Source organism: Leuciscus leuciscus (genome assembly GCF_965113295.1).
Source record: "Leuciscus leuciscus genome assembly, chromosome: 3".
In the NCBI taxonomy this organism is placed as follows: Eukaryota; Metazoa; Chordata; class Actinopteri; order Cypriniformes; family Leuciscidae; genus Leuciscus; species Leuciscus leuciscus.
In genome coordinates, this window is record NC_138727.1 from 28963219 (window position 1) to 28970215 (window position 6997).

General features: G+C 43.7%; 1 long non-coding RNA gene across 1 annotated transcript; it reads left to right on the forward strand.

Annotated features, from left to right (window-relative positions):
- Window positions 1-3042: 3042 nt before the first annotated feature.
- On the forward strand, window positions 3043-4101 carry LOC309495677. The gene is made up of 2 exons (XR_014204784.1): window positions 3043-3429; window positions 3517-4101. It is a non-coding gene; the product is annotated as an uncharacterized lncRNA (long non-coding RNA).
- The last annotated feature ends 2896 nt before the right edge of the window (window positions 4102-6997 follow it).

Here is a 6997-nt window from a genome sequence, read left to right on the forward strand (position 1 = left end):
CCAACACTGGGCCCTGGGACAGGAACCAAGGTTTCTTCCACATAACCAAGGCACGTAGGCATCGCCGCGTGACCTTGATTGTGCGAAATGGGTTGCCCCTCGGGGAAAACCCCCTGGTCCTGAGCCACCACTGCAGGGGCCTCATGTGCAGTAGTCCAAAAGGTATCACGTTGGAAGCTGCTGCCATGAGACCCAACAGTCTCTGAAACTGTTTGACAGTGAGTAGCTGGCCTAGCTTTACACTTTTCACAGCTGCAAGGATGGAATCTATCCGTGGCGGTGACAGGCGCGCCTGCATCGACACTGAATCCCAAACCACGCCTAAGAAAGTGGTCCTCTGAAGTGGAGAAAGCACACTCTTCTTGGCGTTCAGCCGTAACCCCAGCTCTTTCATATGGGCGAGAACAACATCTCGATGTTGAACCACTATCTGATGCGAATGAGCTAAAATCAACCAATCGTCGATGTAGTTCATGATGTGAATACCCTGGAGGCGCAGTGGCGCCAGAGCTGCATCCACGCATTTGGTGAAAGTGCGGGGTGATAAAGCCAGGCTGAATGGAAGAACTCGATATTGGTATGCTTTGCCCCTGAAAGCAAACCTCAGGAACTTCCTATGACACGGACGGATGGAAATATGCGTCCTTGAGGTCTATCGTGACAAACCAGTCCTCGGACCTGATCTGTGGCATGATTTGTCTCAATGTTAACATTTTGAACTTGAGCTGCATGACTGACTCGTTCAGAACTCGAAGATCTAAAATGGGACGCAATCCCCCGTCCTTTTTTGGAACTATGAAGTACCGGCTGTAAAACCCGGTTTCCCTGTTGGAGGGAAGTACATATTCTATGGCCCCTTTCTCTAACAGAGTGTTTACTTCCTGTTCCATAACCAGAACCTGCTCGGGGCCCACCACTGTGGGCAGGACCCCCATAAACCGAGGTGGGCGTTTCTTGAATTGTATCTGATACCCTTTTTCCACGGTCTGCAGGACCCAACGAGAAACATTTGACAGTAGCTTCCACGCTGTCAAAGATTCTACTAGAGGTACCAGTCTCTCGAGACTGACTTCTGGGTTCTGTTGTTGTTGAGTAGTCGGTTCGTCGCCCTGTAACGGCGCACCGGCAGGGAACGACTGAAGGGACTGCTCTAACACCCTCCTCAGAGGGGGCGGGCATCCCGAGGCCACTACGTTTCCGGGTGGTCCTTGAGATATGTGCTCGCCGGAGACCGCTGCGCCCTGAAACACCGGAGGTGGCAGGGTTGGCAGAACGGTCCCCTGAGGGTACCGAAGGGAGACGGGCACCGTAAAAAGAGGTGTTGACCGCTGCACTTCGGGGGGGACTACCCTCATCTGTCCTGAGCCCTCGGACGTCAGGACTTTTTCCCAGCAGCCTTCTTGGCGGTAATAACGGTCCGCAGATCCGTTCTACCCCTCGAAGGCTGCTGGGTTTGAGAGCGTCCTCCGTGTCCCCGTGATTTATGTGGGGGAGCACGGGAGGACACGCTCTGTTTTTGAGTTGCACGATGTTCAGTGCTCTTTTTAGATGAGTGAGGCTGCTCCCGCTCAGCAGCCTCGTGAAAAGATCGGCGGGGGAGAAGTTTTTGCAAAGCAGCTGCCTGCTTAGATGCCTCCTGAAGCTTATCAACAGCAACAGTAACAGCGTTGCCAAAGTGACCAAGCGTGGAAACTGGAGAATCTAGAAGAACATTCTTCTCTTTGTCTTTAATATCACTGAGGTTGAGCCACAGGTGCCTCTCAGTGGCCACCAGGGCTGCCATAGACCACCCGATTGCGTAGTTCAGCAACAACCTCAGGACCAATACCCCCGCCCTCATCCAAATCACTCAATAATTCAGCCTGATAAGCCTGCAGCAGTGACATAGTATGAAGACAAGCTGCAGCCTGACCAGAAGCTGAATAAGCCTTGCCCACCAGAGAAGAAGTCACTCTGAGGGGCTTATTAGGCAACGCCGGAGCTTTCAGGGAAGATGCCGTCGCTGGAGAGAGATAGCTCGCAAGCGTCTCTTCCACCTTCGGCATCTCCCCATAACCATGCTCTTTATACCCAGATATAGTGGAATAATTCATGGTTTGTGAATTAAAAACTCTATAAGAAACTGGTCTCTCCCACGATCTCGACACCTCAGTGTGGAGATCGGGAAAAAACGGCAGATTTCGGCGTTGTGGTTGTGCACGTGAGGGCAGGGAGCGTTCGTCAAGTTTACTTTTTGAACGAACGTCCTGTTTATCAGATGGCCACTCAATACATAATCTATCAACTGCTCTTGTCACTACATCCAGCAATTCTTCAAATGCATGAGACTGAGGTGGGGCTTCCTCAGACTCAGCATCAACACTAACAACATCCAGTTCCTCAGAACTGGACAATTGCAGTGTTTGTTCTATCATCGGGGCGGAAGAAACCGCCGCGCGTGCTTCCGAACCCTGATGACAGACATCGGGTCTATCAGGTAAGGGCTGAGATAGGGCAGAGCCCGTCTCAGACCCCGCTGATAGATCCATTTGCGAACCCCAGGACTGAGATCGCCGCTGTGCCTCGGCAGCAGCGGGACCCGAGCCCTGGGGAACGCGAGCTTCCCGGAAGAAACTCAGCCGGGATCGGAGCGAGCGCATGGACAGCGCCTCGCAATGCACACAGCCAGCACCCTCGAGTGCTGACTGGGCATGCTCCTCTCCCAAACAAACAATACACAGAACGTGAGTGTCCCTACCCGTAATAAAACGCGGGCAGGGATGCACACACATTCTGAACTGATCGCTGGACATAATGGGTGACAAACAACAGTAAATAGACAGAGACAGATTTCACATCAAGCGCTACTGAAGACACAGAAGCTGCCGCTCTCTGTTTTCATTCAGGCTTTATAGTTTCCTGGTACGTGACGTCACCCGCATCTGACGTTCCGCCACGCCATTGGACTGATTTTACATGTGCTTCAAGACATCATCACGCAAAGCATTCCCATAGCGTCAATTTCGACGCAACGCGAGTTCCCTTGAAAGGGAACTGTCCTTGTATAAAAAAGACTCGGCAGGCTTACTCAGTAACCATTCCTGTAACAATAACAGGCTAACATACCTGTAACAACAGGTCAGACACACAAGAGGGGAACATTCACTCTTTTAATTTGCAGAAATGTTCAACAAAGTTCATTCACCCCCATTTACATACTATAATTTATCAAATACAATTAGCGATATTAACATGACTGTTTAAAACAATATTCTTTTGGCTTCCCAACACAGCCCCCGGGTGTTGTGAGTTCAAATGTCTCTGCAGCTTTGATGGTTTTAGTGCCTCATTTGACAACATTTCTCCACATTCAACACATTGTGCTTTCGGCTTAAGGGGGTCGCACACCGGATGAGTCTTTCAAATTCGAACACATTATTTTCTATGAGTGTACACACACCGGCAGCGGCATTCGGTGTCTGTCCGCGGCGCCCAGCGACGGCTCAGGACCCTGTTCAAAATCCTGCCGCACCACAGAGTGCCATTTACATAGTTTATATTAAATTTACATTATATTTGTCTCAAATCGTCATTAATGTATATACTGACTTCACCCTGTGCTGCAAGATACATTTAGTTTTACATTCATTTACAGAAATCAGCTGCGTGGATGAAAATTAACGGATTTTCAGGTGAGATACTCATTAATTCAGTTAATGTACGTCCTGAGGTAAAGTATTCAGACTGCAGACTCAGCAACGATTGTATTTAATTGTAGCTACAGTACAATCATAACATTGCAACTATCGCAAATCAAAGTGAAAGAAAGTCGCAGACGCTTAACACACAATCATCTTCATTAAAAGTAAAGAAACTAAATTATCTTACCATGTGCCGTTGCCGTTCTCTCCTATTGTGGTCTTTGATTTTTAAATTAGCTGATGATCAATAAATTGCAGCTCATATCTGTTGATTTCGGTGACATGAACTCCATTAAATCTGCATATAGCACAGGAATTGAAGATCGGATTTATATCCGTTTTGTGAAAACACATTTATGAGATCAGGTGTAAATGGAATCGTTTTGATAAATCAGATATCTATCTGATCAGTAAAAACACATGAAGTGTAAAACACAGGTGCTGCTCTTCTCGTCCGGTGTGAGACCTTCTTTAGTCTCAGTACCTGCCCTTATAAAAAACAAATTTATAATAATAATAATAATAATAATATATTTTATTTGTAAAGCAAATTTGTAAAAAAAATCCCAAAGTGCTACAGAGTATAAACAAAGTTAAAAACTGGAAAGAAAAAATAAAAAATGAGCAAAAAGTTAAAAATGCTTGCTTAAAAAGAAAGGTTTTTAGTCCTTTCTTAACCCTCTGAGGTCTGAGCTGTTTTCTGGCCCTGGAGGTGTTCTGACATGCTCTGACATTTGTGCTTATTTCTGTTACTTGTGACATTGTCATGGCTAAAGTCTTATTACACTGTATTTAGCACAAACTCTGCTACAATAATATATCAGCAGCATGTATGTAAAAGTTTGTAGTTTTGAGATAATGACATTTATGCGTGGTTTGTGAAAATACCCAAAAAAATTGTCACTGAAATAAGGCCATGAAACCCATACTGATTATTTCTTCACAAGACTTTTGAAAATTGTATCACGTAGCCTAGAATATTTGCTCCAAAACTATGTGAAAATCACCCTGACTGCTCATTCAGATAAGACAATATATTGATTTAAAATTTCTAAGACGTGTTTTGTGTGAAAAAGCCATATGCGAAGAGGCGTGATTATCTCATGAATATGTAAGCCTTCAACACCTGAGAAAGACAAAGACACTCCCCTAACTGCCCTATTAGGAGCTATCAGGCCCTGTCATTCAGAGCAACCTTGCACAAAGAATGAGGAGATTTAAAAAAGAATGGCTTTTAGATTGTTTGGATTTATTTACAACACAACATAATCCAAAAATACACAACAAATGACAAAAGAGCACATTGAAAACAATGATCCAAAGACAGAGACCTTTGTGCCATTCCTAAAAACATTGTACATACCTTTCATTTCCAAGGTGTTTGATTTTCACTTTACCATGTTCATGTACAGAGAGACTCATGTGAATGTTGAAGTCAGCAGGACTCAGTTGCATCTGGTCCCTGAAAGAAAAGAAAAAAAGTGAACATACTGGTATCAAGAGAAACTAGGCCTGCACGATTTTGGGAATACATTTTAGATTTTTCTGGTTAAAATTGCTTTTTAAAATTCACAGAATACACACACACACACACACACACACACACACACACACACACACACACACACACACACACACACACACACACACACACACACACACACACACACACACAAATGTTTCCAACAATATATAATATAATGAACACCATGTTTGTTGTGCCTTGTAGGCATAAGCTATGTGCAGTCCTGCATAAAATAATTATAACAATAACCTATAGCAGCCTATAAATCTTCCAAAAGATTTCAGTAACAATGCTAGAGAAAAATATATTGATTATCTTATGTTACTTCAAATGTTTCCATTCGTTATGATGATATGAAATGAGATAATAGTAAAAACATAAAGCCTAATGTTTGGTGCATTTTTCCTTTCAAACGCGATCGCGCTCCAAAATATGATACATTCAAACCCACAGCGCGCTCCAAAATATGATACATTCAAACGCGATCGCGCTCCAAAATATGATACATTCAAACGCGATCGCGCTCCAAAATACGATACATTCAAACGGGATCGCGCTCCAAAATATGATACATTCAAACGCGATTGCGCTCCAAAATATTAAACATTATGGTTATACATATCTATGTTTGAGCAGATATCCACAAACAGTATTTAACAGTAAACACGGGTCTAAATAGTATAATATTCACCATATATCTAGCAACAGTTCAACTGCAATGTGAAGTTTATGCAACAATACCATAAACTAATAAGTAAGAATTTCTTACCTTACATCTTTCTTGTCTTCAAATCGCGTTCTTCTTCTTCTGGGGGTAAATCCAATGTAAGCTCAGACGTGTCTTCCAAACTCGACGAAAAGCAGAGACTTGTGAAGTGTTTTGGTGTTTGAGGTAATGAGGGCGTTCGCGTTGCATGTGGACGATTTGCATGTGAATCACTTTTGCGCGAGTGGGCGTGGTCGAATTAAAAGTAATTAGCAAGCGTTTGAGATACTGGACATCCTGTTGGTTTTATACAAATTACTTAAACAGAGAATATTTGTTTTCAGTTTGAATCCGATCATTTAAAAGTACACACTTAAATGTTTATAAAGGTATATGGTCATAAATGTGTGACAAGTATTAGCTGAGTTTTGTTTCAGTTTATAGACGTGCTCAAGAAAAAAAAGTTCACCGCGACGGAGAGGCAGAACGCACACCCTGTTTATTTTCTTTATTTTACAAAAGCACAATGTTTTGATTTGATTGTAAGTGGACACATACAAAAGTAGAAATATCACAGATTCTTTTTTTATATTTCTTTTTTCTGTATAACCATAAATGACGGAGTAATTTAAGTTTATTGTACTACAATGTGAAGAAAATCCAGCAAAATGCGGGGGGCGCGTTTGCCGACCTCAGAGGGTTAAAAGAGTCAATGGCTTGAGGAGCCCTTAGGTTTTCTGGAAGGGAATTCCAAAGACACGGCGCGGCTGAGCAGAAGGCTCCGATCCCCCATAGTGCGGAGCTTAGTTCTGGGTGGTTGAAGAAGGGCTTTGTTTCCAGAGCGGAGGTTGCGTGAAGAGTTTTGGTTTGTGAGTAGTTCCTTTAAGTAGGGGGGTGCGTTTCCGTGGATGCATTGATGAGTAAGTGGTATGATTTTATAGTTAATCCTGTATGAGACAGGAAGCCCGTGGAGTGAGTGAAGGATGGGTGTGATATGGTCATATTTTCTTATCCTTATTAGGATACTGGCAGCACTGTTCTGAATGTATTGTAGTTTTTGAAGGCTTTTGCCAGGAATCCCAAAGA